The sequence below is a fragment of the Thalassophryne amazonica genome, chromosome 20 (genome assembly GCF_902500255.1).
Source record: "Thalassophryne amazonica chromosome 20, fThaAma1.1, whole genome shotgun sequence".
Classification (NCBI taxonomy): Eukaryota; Metazoa; Chordata; class Actinopteri; order Batrachoidiformes; family Batrachoididae; genus Thalassophryne; species Thalassophryne amazonica.
In genome coordinates, this window is record NC_047122.1 from 52,998,725 (window position 1) to 53,012,819 (window position 14,095).

At 42.9% G+C, this 14,095-nt stretch overlaps 1 protein-coding gene across 1 annotated transcript in view; it reads left to right on the top strand.

Annotated features, from left to right (window-relative positions):
* The first annotated feature begins 1,744 nt into the window (after positions 1–1,744).
* The window catches only part of rftn1a (raftlin, lipid raft linker 1a), a 59,205-nt gene continuing 46,854 nt past the window's right edge, over positions 1,745–14,095 (top strand). Inside the window, exon 1 of the mRNA XM_034160259.1 lies at positions 1,745–1,953. The gene's annotated coding sequence lies outside the window, so the exon portion shown is untranslated. The remainder of the gene's footprint in view (positions 1,954–14,095) is intronic.

Below are 14,095 nucleotides of genomic sequence, written 5' to 3' on the forward strand. Positions count from 1 at the left end.
TTCACAGTGGTTTATAATCCATAATTGTTAATGTAATGTTTGGAACAGATGTTAGCTGCTTGAAGGTCACTCACCTGCATCCAGTTTCATGCTTGGACTTAAACCAGTAAGTCAATCTGGGTTGCTGTATTCAGGGGAAAAATTTGGAAAGTATTTGCAGTGTTTCACTTAATCCACATTTTATGTTACAGCCTTATTCCAAAATGGACAAGAATTTTTTTTTCTCAAAATTCACCACACAGTACCCCATAATGGCAATGTGAAAGTTTTTCTTTTATGATTTTTGCTAATTTATAAAAAATAAAATCACATGTGCATAAGTATTCACAGCCTTTGCCATGAAGCTCAATTGTGCTTAGGTGGATGCTGTTTCCACTGATCATCTAAAGATCCGATTGTCCACAGTCATAGATTCAGTAAGCAGGTAACGCCATTAAATGGCTGGGGGCTGGTCTGGTATTTCTTTGCAACTCCTGCTCCCGATGGAGCTCTCCCATAAAAAACAAAAATAAGTTCTATTCCATACTTTTAGGAAGTCGGCATTTTCCACAGGCTCACATTTCTGAGAGTTAATCAGCGGCAGATACAAATTAATTTCCCATGTTTATGACTTAATTTCTCAGGGCATATGGCACAAAAATAAAATGCAATATATCAGTATTTTCATAATTTATTTAGACTAGTCAGCTCATTTGACATTTCATTTAGCAGAGATGTGCACTTTAATAATTTATTCATTAGTGTATAATTAATTACAGTTAACATGGTTTTAAAAAGGAATAGTTTGGACCATGTATCATCCTTACTTATCACGTTACAGAGTAACATATGTCACATATCATAGAATCCAATAGACGTAGACCTTGTTTGACCTTTACTTTGGAGACCAAGCATTCAACACTATTCCATTTATTAATCCTATTAGCTCAACCAATAATTTGCATCACTTTTTTACCAAAATTGGAGCAACTTTAACTTTTGACCCCTGTGCAAAATGAAACTGACCTTTGTCACCATTCTTGCTGTTTTTATCCTGTAACTCCATAGAATTCAGTCACAGATAGTCCAAACTATACCTTTTTGGAATCTTTATGATCAGGCAAATAATGTGCAATATTTTTCAATATGATTGGAGCATCTTTTAATTTTGACCTCTGTGTAATTCTTCAATTGACCCCTACCTGACCACCGAATGAAAAGTCAAGTGGCCAATCGTTTTTTCAAAAGAGGAGTGTCTGAGTATTTCTGCTGAATTTGATGCTTTTATCACCATTTGCATGATTGTTTCAGTTATCTGCTGTGCTATATGGCCAACGAATGCAGCCTTAGAGTGTTTGTAATCTTTAAATTGGGATTCAGCTGAGGTCGACTGGTTACAAGTGCAGACTAACAAGTTGGAAAAACCCTCATCACAGGATTATGTATTCTCAAAATTGTGGCTGGAAACGACATAATGAAATCTGCAACCTTACAACTAGATGACGCCAAATCCTACACACTGTAGCTTTATATCGAGTTGAACGTTTGGAGTTTGCAAAAGATAAGTCTGGATGCGGTGATGGCTAAAGATGAGTTTTCGTGGTAGTTTTTTTTATCTCTTTCTCTCTTCGCAGTGCATCAGGAGGGAACCTGCACTCACACACGAGCAGTTCTGTCAGTGTAATGTTGGTGGTTTTGGGTTGTTTTTTTTTAAGGTGATCATAAAAGCATAACTGGAGCCTTGCGCGATGCGCCCTGACGCATGCGGCGACGGAGTGTGTGTGAGGGAAAACCACAAAGCGCCGATTAGTTGTAGTTTGTAATGGATCCAGGAGGATTTCTTCTCATTGGATCGCAGTGTGTGATGCCTCGTTCTTACAGAACTGACGGGACAGACATCGTCAGACATTAGAAGGAGAGAAGAGAGAGAGAGAGCGCAGCGCATCTCCACGCGGACCGCGACCCACCTGATCGGTGAGTTCAGAAAATTCAAATTGGACATTTCCTTTTTTTCTCTCTCTCTCATTTTTTCTTATGCTTTTTGTGTTATTAATAATGACTGTGGCGCGTGTGATCTTTTAGTGACGCACTTCTAACAACTTTAAAGACTGAAAACGACTTTAAAAAACGGCTGTGCGTAAAATCCACCGCGGCAAAAAAAGTCTTAAATTTGGCTACAGTTTATATTCACGCTTCTGTGCTCACAGTCAGAGGCTGAAGTGGACTCGACGCGTGACTGAGTCGATGTTCCGAGCGCAGCTGGGAGAAGCAGGCTGATGGAGTGCGCGTGTCGGAGAGATTTGGCGCGTAAACGTCGGCTGTCATTTCCAGTTCGGCTGCGGAGCTTCACGTGTGCGCGTTTGCAGCAGTAAGAGGCAATTAAAAACAAAACACAAAAACCTTAATTCCATTCACAAATAGCACGCTGAATGAACTGTGTGATCATTGTATTTTTTATTTTATTTTATTTATTTATTTATTTTTTTGGAGGGGAGGAAATGCAGCCAATTCCAATGTAACAGGATTACTGGTGTAGCACTCAGAGAGCCTATACCTCCGCCAGCAAACAGGATGGGCGGGGCTATAGAGATGAAAGTCTTCCAAGGATGACTGGATTTTCAAATGTGACAAGAAAATTGTGTTAAAGAAAAGGCATTTAGCTCTTTCTGGGACCACCTTACCTGGCAACTCTGTGCAAAGGGTGCTGTTTGTGTTGCCAAATAGGATGCAAAGCTGGCTGGGTGTAGAATTTGGTGCAACACTGAATGTCATTTGGCCCCATCCTCTCACCTGAGGGGTCTGAAATCAACCTGGGATGGGGTGCCAGTGATTGACCCATGGATTTGCATAAATCTGACACAAAGGAACAACAGAGAAATATGCTGTTGTGCAGTAAAGCTGCAAATTTATCAAGACTCCTAGTAAATAATGTGTGTGTGTGTGTGTGTGTGTGTGTGTGTGTGTGTGTGTGTGTGTGTGTGTGTGTGTGTGTGTGTGTGTGTGTGTGTGTGTGTGTGTGTGTGTGTGTGTGTGTGTGTGTGTAAAATAAGATTAATAAATGCAATAGTTTTAACTTTGTTGAATGCTTGTTTCCAGTTGGTCAAACAAGGTCCACATCTGTCAGATTCTATGACATGAGTGATGGTGAAAGTATTCCTTTTTAGAACCCCAGTAGCTCAACCAATAACTTCCATCACTTTTAACCAAAATTGGGGTGACTTTACCTTTAGACCCTTTACAAACTGAGATTGGCTCTTGTCACCGTTGTTCCACTTTTTACCCATAACTCCATAACATTCAGTCATAAATAATCCAAACTGTATCTTTTTGGAGTCTTTATGACAGAAAAACATTTTAAAATGTTGACGCTTGTTATCTTTCACTGACCTCTTGCCTGGTTATAGCTACCACTCTGGGATGGCTGTCATACATACAGCACATCCAGAAGGTATTCACAGCACTTCATTTTTCCACATTTTGTTATGCTACAGCCTTATTCCAAAATGGATGAAATAATTTTTTTCCCTCAAAATTCTACTCGCAATGTGAAAAAGTTTTTTTTCAGAATCAGAATCAGAATCAGAAGAAGTTTATTGCCATTGCCAGTGAACAGGATTCACAGACTAGGAATTTGCTTCGGTACAATGGTGCAACATTAAGAAGAGATAAAATGCTAAGATAAAATATAACATATGTGTCAAAATAAGATAAAATATAAGATAAAAAGAAATATGAAATATGAAAGGCTGTGTGCAACAGAAAAACAGAGAAACAGAAAAAACAGTGCAGTGGGAGGAGTGCAATTAAAAACGAAAGTACATTGTCTAAAGTGACCCGTTAAGATTTTTTAAGAAGTTAAGATTTTTGTAAATTTATCACAAATAAATAAATTAAGAAATCACATGAACATAAGTATCCACAGCCTTTACCATGAAGCTCAAAATACAGGTGCATTCTGTTTCCGCTGATCATCGTTGAGATGTTTCTGCAGCTTAATTGGAGTCCATCTGGGGTAAATTCAGTTGATTGGAAATGATTTGGAAAGACACACACCTTTGTCCATATAAGGTCCCACAGCTGACCGTACATGTCAGAGCACGAACCAAGTAGGAAGTCAAAGGAATTGTCTGTAGACCTCTGAGACAGGATTGTCTTGAAACACAAATCTGGGGAAGAGTACATAAACATTTCCGCTGCTTTGAAGGTCCCAATGAGCACAGTGATCTCTGTCATCCATAAATGGAAGAAGTTCGATCCATCAGGACTCTTCCTAGAGCTGGCAGCCCATCTAAACTAACTAACTGAGCAATCGGGGGAGAAGGACCTTAGTCAGGGAGGTGATGAAGAACCCAATGGTCACTCTGTCAAAGCTCCAGCATTCCTCTTTGGAGAGAGGAATACCTTCCAGAAGGACAACCATCTCTGCAGCAATCCACCAATCAGACCTGTATGGTAACAATGCTCTAAACTGTTTAGCTTCATAAACTTCTATTTAGAGCAAAATGAGGCTATACACGGAGCTGTGCTACAGCCCAATACATCAATGTCATAATTTGTTTTTATCCTCCCCATGCAGACTCATTAAGCTGCCGTTTGAGGTGACTGTTTTGTTGCTTGGGGGATTTGCTTACTCCCTCCAGGCAGCTTGACGTGTTCCCTCTCTTCTCACTCACTTGTTCTCCCCCTTTATGTTCTCTCTCTCTTTTGTCCACATTCTGTATTTGCATACCCATCATGTGAATCTCTCTTACTGGATAGAAAAGGTGGTGCTCCAGCCCCAAGACAAAGCCTGTCACAGGAAATTTGTAGAGTCGGTGAAATAAAAGAGCACACACACCAGTTATTGATGGCATACATTTGTTGTGTTGTTGTTCTGTTATACCAGCGCAGAAATCATTGCTATTTTACACCCAACACACTTGTCATTTCAATGCTCAGCACCAGGTTTCTTGTGGTACCAAATATACTTGCATCAATGTGTGCCCCCTTAGGCATGTTGGTCTACAGATGAGGTGTGGTCTGGTCCGTCACAAAACTGTTTTTGGCCTTAGATCACCAAAAACCAAGTCTGACATCCAGAGCTGTGTTGTGCTGTATTTAAATAATGCATCACTCAGATGCTCTTTACATGAGATGGTTCATGCATGTATACTGTCCACACAGCAGTTGTAAAAGATATTTAAGGATGCTGTATTCGCATAGGTGTTACTCAGACTGTCATGGCAATTTCAAGTGTATAGCCTTTCGGTGCATAATGTGCAAAAATGAACAGAAAGGTATTACATGCACCAAATACAATGCTTTTATACCTCACTATACCTCAGCTTGCATGCACTAATTGAAATCAAGGTTGAGGGTAGAAATTCTGAGTTTCCTGCAGCTCTAACATGATCTGACAGACAGGCATCTGAAGATGCCCCTGAGACTTTCTTAGAGATACCTGCATACCTGCTTCAAGATGCAATCATGAAGCATACATTAACCTGGGGAGGGATACCTAAATATCTGTGCAGTGAAAGTCCAAAAGGAACAGGCTGCTGACGTGAGGGAATGGAAATCCTTTTGGATGATGTGCACATCAGTCCAATAAACATATTGTGCTGTTGAATTTTTACTGCGGTGTTGCAAACTGTTCCCAAGCAGACCTTTGGGCTGGTTCTATGGTGTTGATTTTGGTGTCAAATTTTTGTCAAACATCCAAGATTGTTGCACTTTTGATTCCGTAGCACTCTTGTAAGTCTGTCTTTTCAGTGATGCTAGTTTGCTGAACTGTTGCTGAACTTTCATTGGGGATAAAGGTCAAAACCAAAATTTCTGGTGACATTCCAGAAGAATGTTCATTGGCTCAACTAGAAATTTGTGGGTGTCTGAGTAAATTAATAAAAAAAAAGCTGTTCTCAAGCCTCTGTGCTGAGATTTATAGTGAGTCACTTTTGTTGGTTTTGGCGGTTACCATGGCAAAGCTTCACTTTTTGGCAAAGTGTCCCATTAAAGCCTACAAAAAGGTTTATCTTGAATATTTCAACAGGGAAATTAAGATTGTGCAACCAGCGTTTTCTGAGATAAGGGATAAAATCTACAGAAGCAGGGACCGACAGATAATATTGCACCGTATTATTTTTTTGAGTCATGTTTTTAATATGTTGATCAAAGTACAAAATGATGTCAAAGACCAACCCAAGATTTTTTTTCTTGTAGTAATGATAAATGTAGAGCAGATAGCTCAGTGGGATAAGTACTTGGGTGTACCTACATGTAGACCTACCTGTCTCTGTCCCTGGACACAATACTTGTCTCTGTCCACCCAGCTATAAAATGTGTACCAGCCTCAGCTGGGGAAGTCCTGACTTGTGTCTGACTGACGTCTTGTCCAGGGACGTTCCTAGACAATCTGGGGATAAGCACCGGCATCAGTTCCCTCAAGGCTTATATGAGACTTATTATAAGACTTACATACTAGTCTCTGGGTCCTGGTGGACCTATCATCATCATCATCATCATCATCATCACATCAGTCTTCTCCAAATTATAATGTAAGAAATTGCTTGACGTGTAGCTCTTGGGGTGAGATAATCTCTCCAAATTCATGATTTTGTAGAGATTATCTATAAGCGAAGTGGCCTCTGTGTACATGTGTGTAACTTTAATCACAGCAAAACTGGGGAGAGCTGACGTTTTCCGTTTGGTATGCTTTTGAATTTTGGGTCAAGCATGAATGCCACAAAAATGGAAAGTTGATAGGACTAATGTTTTTGGAGAAATTAGGGATATTAGGTAACAAGAGTGAACAATGGGCATTGATATCACCATTAATCAGCCCCTGCTAACCAGACAAGCTCTGAACAAAGGACATCTCAACCTTGCCAGTTGTAAAACATGACATCAACTAAATGCGCCAAATAATAAATACAATTATTCACAAAATTTTAATTTCCTGCACTTTCAGTTAAAATCATTATAGAAAATTTGTATAATTTATTATCACCTTTGAAAAATGCCCACAGGCAATGAACTGATATGCATTAATAATACGAGGTCTGTTAGAAAAGTATCCGACCTTATTATTTTTTTCAAAAACCATATGGATTTGAATCACGTGTGATTACATCAGACATGCTTGAACCCTCGTGGGCATGCGAGAGTTTTTTCACGCCTGTCAGTTACGTCATTCGCCTGTGGGCAGTCTTTGAGTGAGGAGTCGCCCACCCTCTCGTCGATTTTTTCATTGTTTAGGAATGGCTCAGAGACTGCTGCTTTGTTTGATCAAAATTTTTTCAAAAACTGTAAGGCACAACTGAGTGGACACCATTCGATAAATTCAGCTGGTTTTCAATAAACATTTTAACGGCTGATGAGAGATTTTGGTCTGGTAGTGTCGCTTTAAGGACGGCCCACGGTGCCTGACGGCGATCTGCGCTTCGAGGCGGCAGCGTCTCACCGTTTCAAGTTGAAAACTTCCACATTTCAGGCTCTGTTGATCCAGGAACTCATCAGAGAACAGAGAACTTTCAGAAGAAGACGGCATGAGGAGTTTATTCGGACATTCCATTGTTAACGGACATTTTGTAATGAAAGAACATGCGGGCAGAGTCGCATGTCGGGCCGGACCCGACCGCGGGGGGTCGCGACAGGAAAAACACCTCCGTTGGAAACCTTAAGGGGCAAGTTGGAACATGCCCAAGCTGTTAAACAATTTCTCAGTTACTCACTTGTTGAAAGCCATCAAAAGCCGCCTGAATTTTACAAATGGTTTTCAACACGGAGGTGTTTTTCCTGTCGCGGTGTTATGTGCAGACGCGGGTTGAGGAGCGGACCTGCGTCTGACTGAACCCAGCGCTAAATAACCAGAAAGCGGTTCCAAAAACAAAACAATTTTATTTTTCTCCTGTGCAATAATTGGTGTACAACATAAATGTGCATTTGTCTGGCGAGGTGAAGGACGGCGCGCTCTCCAGCGCCCAAATGGATCAAAGCTCGGCGCTTCTGGACCCAGACTCACCGCCGAACACCCCCCAGGTGGATACGACAAACTGACTCTGAAGGATGGAAAAGATGAGGTAAGTCAACAGCTACAACAAATATCCTTCAAAGGCACACACTATCAGCAACACATTCAGGTCTGAATTTAAGCTTTATGTAAATGAGCAGCTTCTCACAACAGGTGGAGGATCATCATTCCATACGCCACGGCAGTGAGAAGCAAACTGCACAATTCTCATCAATGTTCAAATATACTGCGTAACAGAATGCCAAATTACTATTAACGATCATTCAGACAATAATCACCTCTGATGTGTGCTGACAGCATGTGTCCCTCACCCGTCCTCCTTCACAGGCACGATGTGCCAAACCCAGGTGCGGTCCTCACCGTCTCACAAACGAACGTCACAAGGTCGAGTTCCCGGCAATTCTGCTCGAATTACTCATGGCTTAAATGCAGAACGCCATCTCATTATCTGCTTCAGCTGAAAGTCCTCAAGTCTGCATGTGAGCATCATCCACAGGTGCTGCAAATCATGCCGATGAGGGTGAAGGACTCTTCTGCCAGCACCTTCTCCACAGACAAAAACCAGTTTCCATACCACCTGGAGAGCAAAGAAAAGAAAACAACACCAAAATGTCCAGCCAAACCCCCCAACACACAACAGTACCCCCCCATCAACGGGAAGCCTCCCGGCGACCGAACAGACCAGGCCCGAGAACAGCACCTCCCTCCGGGGTCCACGTCAGGAAGCAGATGGCGTAACGCTCCCAAGGTCCACCGCAGACAGCAGGACAGGGCACCGCGGCTGGAAGGCCGGCTGGCATCAACAAAAAAAACCAAAAAGTCCCATATACAACCCAACATACAAGAAAAAACACAAAATCCACCCAAACCCTCCCCAGGGGACCGTCCCATCCAACCCCGGGAAGAAAAGAAAAACACCCAAATCCAACAACCCAACACAGCCCCAACAACACAATACCAACATAAATTCACAAAGAAAAATAACAAACAACCCCCCCAGAATGACTTGCAGAGCCCAACACCCCCCAGAAGACCATTACCGCCAGTTCCAGGAGAAACAGCTAAAGCCGGAATCCCACAGAGGTCCCCAGGTACACATTGAGCAACAGCGCCCCCCAGAGGACTGTACCATCAATCCCAGGAGGCACCCTCCCCACAACCCAAAAGACAAACGGTCTTAGAGCATGTGAGGTTGGGGTTAGGGAAACAGGGAAATAAAAACAACAAAACAAAATGACCCAATCCTCAAACAAAAATTACCTAAACTTCAAATAATGATTACAAACAATTATCTGAGTCCAGCCGAGCTCCGAACTGCCAGTCGTTCACTCCACCAGAACCGCCCCCAAATCCCCAAACAATTTATAACCCCTTACAAAAACAAAAACAAAAATAGCCCAAATAACTAAACAACCAAAGGTTTTTATTTTTATTTTTATTTATTTATTTATTTTTTTGTGTCCATTATTTTGCCTGTCCCAGAACACCTGGAGATACGTCATCACTATCTTTCTTGACGCTTATGTGAAGGGGCAATATGGCGGCTTCAGCTCGTCCGAGCTGCATGGGCTCATCCGCAAGAGGAGCCAGAGGTCCCGTCGGAGGAGTTTCAGTGGGGCGAAGAAGAGGCAGCCCAGATCTGTGTCGGGGAAAGCCCCGAGACGAAAAGACCCGCTCTGATGTCCGCCCTCTCTCGCGTCCACGCTCCTTTATCCGATCATCTAGACGAATAACCAAAGATATTAGTTCATCTAAATCTTTTGGTTCGTCACGGACTGCTAGCTCGTCTTTTAATGAATCATTCAAACCATCCACAAACACTCCTCTTAAAGCTGCGGCATTCCAACCGGACTGAGCAGAAAAAATTCGGAAATCCACGGAATAATCCGCCGCACTCTGCCTCCCCTTGGGTGACGGAGTTATCTGCACCGGTATCGATAGTGCCGCAGCTGGAGCAGCAGGAAGCAGAACGGCTTGCACTGCAAGCTCTGTAATGCGAGCATCTGTTTGTTTAATTTGCGAGAGGCCGTAATTGCTCCCATATCTTCTCCAAGTATTCTTGAACTTTTTCAGCAAAAGGAACCGCTTCTGCCGCTGGGTCCATTTTGGAATGGCCGGGAACTACTGTTATGTGCAGACGCGGGTTGAGGAGCGGACCTGCGTCTGACTGAACCCAGCGCTAAATAACCAGAAAGCGGTTCCAAAAACAAAACAATTTAATTTTTCTCCTGTGCAATAATTGGTGTACAACATAAATGTGCGTTTGTCTGGCGAGGTGAAGGACGGCGCGCTCTCCAGCGCCCAAATGGATCAAAGCTCGGCGCTTCTGGACCCAGACTCACCGCCGAACACCCCCCAGATGGATACGACAAACTGACTCTGAAGGATGGAAAAGATGAGGTAAGTCAACAGCTACAACAAATATCCTTCAAAGGCACACACTATCAGCAACACATTCAGGTCTGAATTTAAGCTTTATGTAAATGAGCAGCTTCTCACAACAGGTGGAGGATCATCATTCCATACGCCACGGCAGTGAGAAGCAAACTGCACAATTCTCATCAATGTTCAAATATACTGCGTAACAGAATGCCAAATTACCATTAACGATCATTCAGACAATAATCACCTCTGATGTGTGCTGACAGCATGTGTCCCTCACCCGTCCTCCTTCACAGGCACAATGTGTCAAACCCAGGCGCGGTCCTCACCGTCTCACAAACGAACGTCACAAGGTCGAGTTCCCGGCAATTCTGCTCGAATTACTCATGGCTTAAATGCAGAACGCCATCTCATTATCTGCTTCAGCTGAAAGTCCTCAAGTCTGCATGTGAGCATCATCCACAGGTGCTGCAAATCATGCTGATGAGGGTGAAGGACTCTTCTGCCAGCACCTTCTCCACAGACAAAAAACAGTTTGCATACCACCTGGAGAGCAAAGAAAAGAAAACAACACCAAAATGTCCAGCCAAACCCCCCAACACACAACACGCGGCACACACAGATTCACCGAGTCGTCACGGAAACGACTCGGCGAATTTGCGCGCACGTCTTTCATTAAAAAATGTCCTTAAACAGTGGAATGTCCGCATAAAGTCCTCATGCCGGCCTCTTCTGAATCTTCTCTGTTCTCTCACGACATCCTGGGTGAATTAAGCCTTAAATTAGAATGTTTTCAGGTCGAAACAGGCCGACAATGGCGCCTGGGAGCGCTGCAGGACGTCCTGCTCTGTGGGAAGTCCTTACACCAACAGAAACACCCCATAATCTCTCATCAGCCGTTAAACTTTTCACCGAAAATCAGCTTAATTTCTCAAATAGTGTCCACTCGGATATTCCTCACAGGTCCAGAAAAAAGTTTGATAAAGCAACGCGCGCCGTCTCGAGCAGCGTGTGAAACAAAGGAATTCAGCCGAGAGGGCGGGACCACAGCTCACTCAAGGCCTGCCCACAGGGAAATGACGTCACCGACACGCGTGAAAAAACTCACGCATGCGCACGAGGGTTCAAGCATGATTGGTGTAATCGCATGTCAATCAAATCCATATCGTTTTTTTTTTTTTTTTTTTTTTAATAAAACTGCCGGTTAGTTTTATAAGATACCTCGTAGTCTTATGAATCGGAGTGTCATTGGCATAAAGGTGTTGAGTAATTCCACAGCTTTGTAGTATCAAGTATTGCAGTACAAGGTGTAAATAATAGAAGCCCTCAAACAGAACCTTGGGGTTTCCCATATTTCACCCCAGGCATTTTGGAATTAATACTATTGTACAAGACACATTGTGATTGGTTGAATGGTGGAAAATGTGTTGTAATGGTGGGTGCAGCAATCCAAAGTGACAGCAGCATCAAGGAGCATGAAAAGCTTGATGCATACCGAGATCTGAAGAAAGAATTATTATAGATGTGGGACTTAAAGGCCTTGGGGCATAACAAAATCAAACAAAAAAGAGAGAGAGACTTTCAATGTAATACTTTTCCCACTAGACTCTTTCGGTTTTGTCCATTGCTGGTGTTTCTGTCTGTACTTATTGTGAATTTTGACTTCTTAGTGCCCATCTTGTGCACTCCCTGTGCAGAGCTTAAATGCTGTTTCTTGGTGCGCAGACCCCCCCCACCCCCGTGCAGTGCACGAAGGTGGCGGAGCCGTGTCACAGCACAGACGGATTAGTCTCATATGTAAATCTGCTGTCATTTCCAAACTCTCTGTTACAAGAGATTGTTTAATGAGAAGCCCTCTGCTACTCCTGTCTGTCTCGCCTTTCACTCAGTACTCCCTCTTGCTTTGTCTTTTTTCTTTATCTGTCTCTCTCGACCCTCTGTTGTCATTTTAATGAATGTTTTTTTGCTGTCAAGGCCTTTTCTGCTTGTTTGCACGAGAGCAAGTGAAATTCCGTTTGAAGTTGGCTTGTAGACTAGAGACGAAGGCCTTTGCGTCGCTAAAAGGCCTTGTCTTGGGAACTCTGGAGTTTCTGTGTTGTGTTAACCTTCGTTTTTCCTCGTGTCCAATTGCAAGTTCTAAGCCTCTCGGAGTTCAGATGCTAACGTTAGGTCTTTGTTTTGAATGCAGACAGTTAGCTGATGATAAAAAGGGATGATAATACGGCAGACAGAGTGTATTACAGTGCAGACCTGCAGGGGAAAATGTTTTTGAGTGCATCATAAGGGTAGCTGAGACCGAAGTGTCTGGCTGCCGGGAGCTGTTATAATAGTTTATGAGACTAACAGACTCAGCGGTTGGGGGGGGGGGGGGGGGGTGCTACTGCTGTACACTATAAAAGTTCGAGTTACCAGACGGAGGGAAAGATGGAAAGATGGGCAGAGATTAGAAATGAGGCCGACTCGATTAAAGTGTCTGGAGTGGAGTAGAATAGGGCTTTAATACAACAAAATGGATCAGATCTCTGGTCTCCCATGTGCCTTCTGGCAAACTGTGGGGGAAATTTCCCGCCTGCTTTTTAAGAAAATCCTTCTCTGCTCCACTTTAGCTGTATTATTATCTGCTGTCGACTCATAAATGAGGATAATAGTCTCGTCATCAGTGGGAATATACACTTATAGACGGGAGACGAGACCCATCCTGGAGGTGCATCTTCTCCCAAAGATCATACGCATCACTTCTAGGTTTATTTGTTGTTCTGAATATTGGGCTCGTCTTTCTTTTCGTAATCTCTTCTTGAATGCTGCTTGATCGTTTATCTTTGAATGCTTACACGCCGCCGTGCACGGTTGATTTCCAGAGTGTGTGACTGAAGTTGAGGGCCTCCCATGTTTTTCACTCTGTGTTGCGTGCTTTCAGGTTGTCCTTCAGCTAATTCTTGTATCTTTTCTTCTGACTTTACTTTCTTTTGACTTCTGTCAACTGACCTCAGAGCATTTTTTCCCCATAGTTCTGTTTTTGTTTATCCTTATTACGTGAACTGCCCACTGTTGTTGTTTGAGGATGAGAATGGTTTTGATGGATTCTGCTTCCTCCAGGATGCTGAGGTTGGCACCATAGTCCTCCCATTTGATGGTGAGGATACTACATAGGCAGTAATGATGGAAACACTCCAGAAGCTTTGGATAACAATGATTCGTTGTTCAGGCTGAGACCCATATAGCAACAAGGGAGCAACAACTGCTTTTTGTTTGTTTTTTTGTCATGTTATGCAGTCACATAGAGACTTAACACTGTAATCAACATACACTCACCGACCATTTTATTAGGTACACCTGTTCAATTGCTTGTTAACACAAACAGCTAATCAGCCAATCACATGGCAGCAACTCAATGCATTTAAGCATCTAGACATGGTGAAGACGACTTGCTGAAGTTCAAACGGAGCATCAGAATGTGGAAGAAAGGAGAAAGGGGCTTTAAGTGACTTTGAACGTTGCGTGGTTGATGGTGCCAGATGGGCTGGTTTGAGTATTTCAGAAACTGCTGACCTACTGGGGTTTTCACCCAAATCATCTCTGGTTTACAGTGAACGGTCCAAAAAGGAGAAGATATCCAGTGAGCGGCAGTTGTGTGGATGAAAATGCCTTGTTGTGTCAGAAGTCAGAGGAGAATGAGCAGACTGGTTGAATGGGCGACTACGTGATGCCATCATGTCAATATGGACC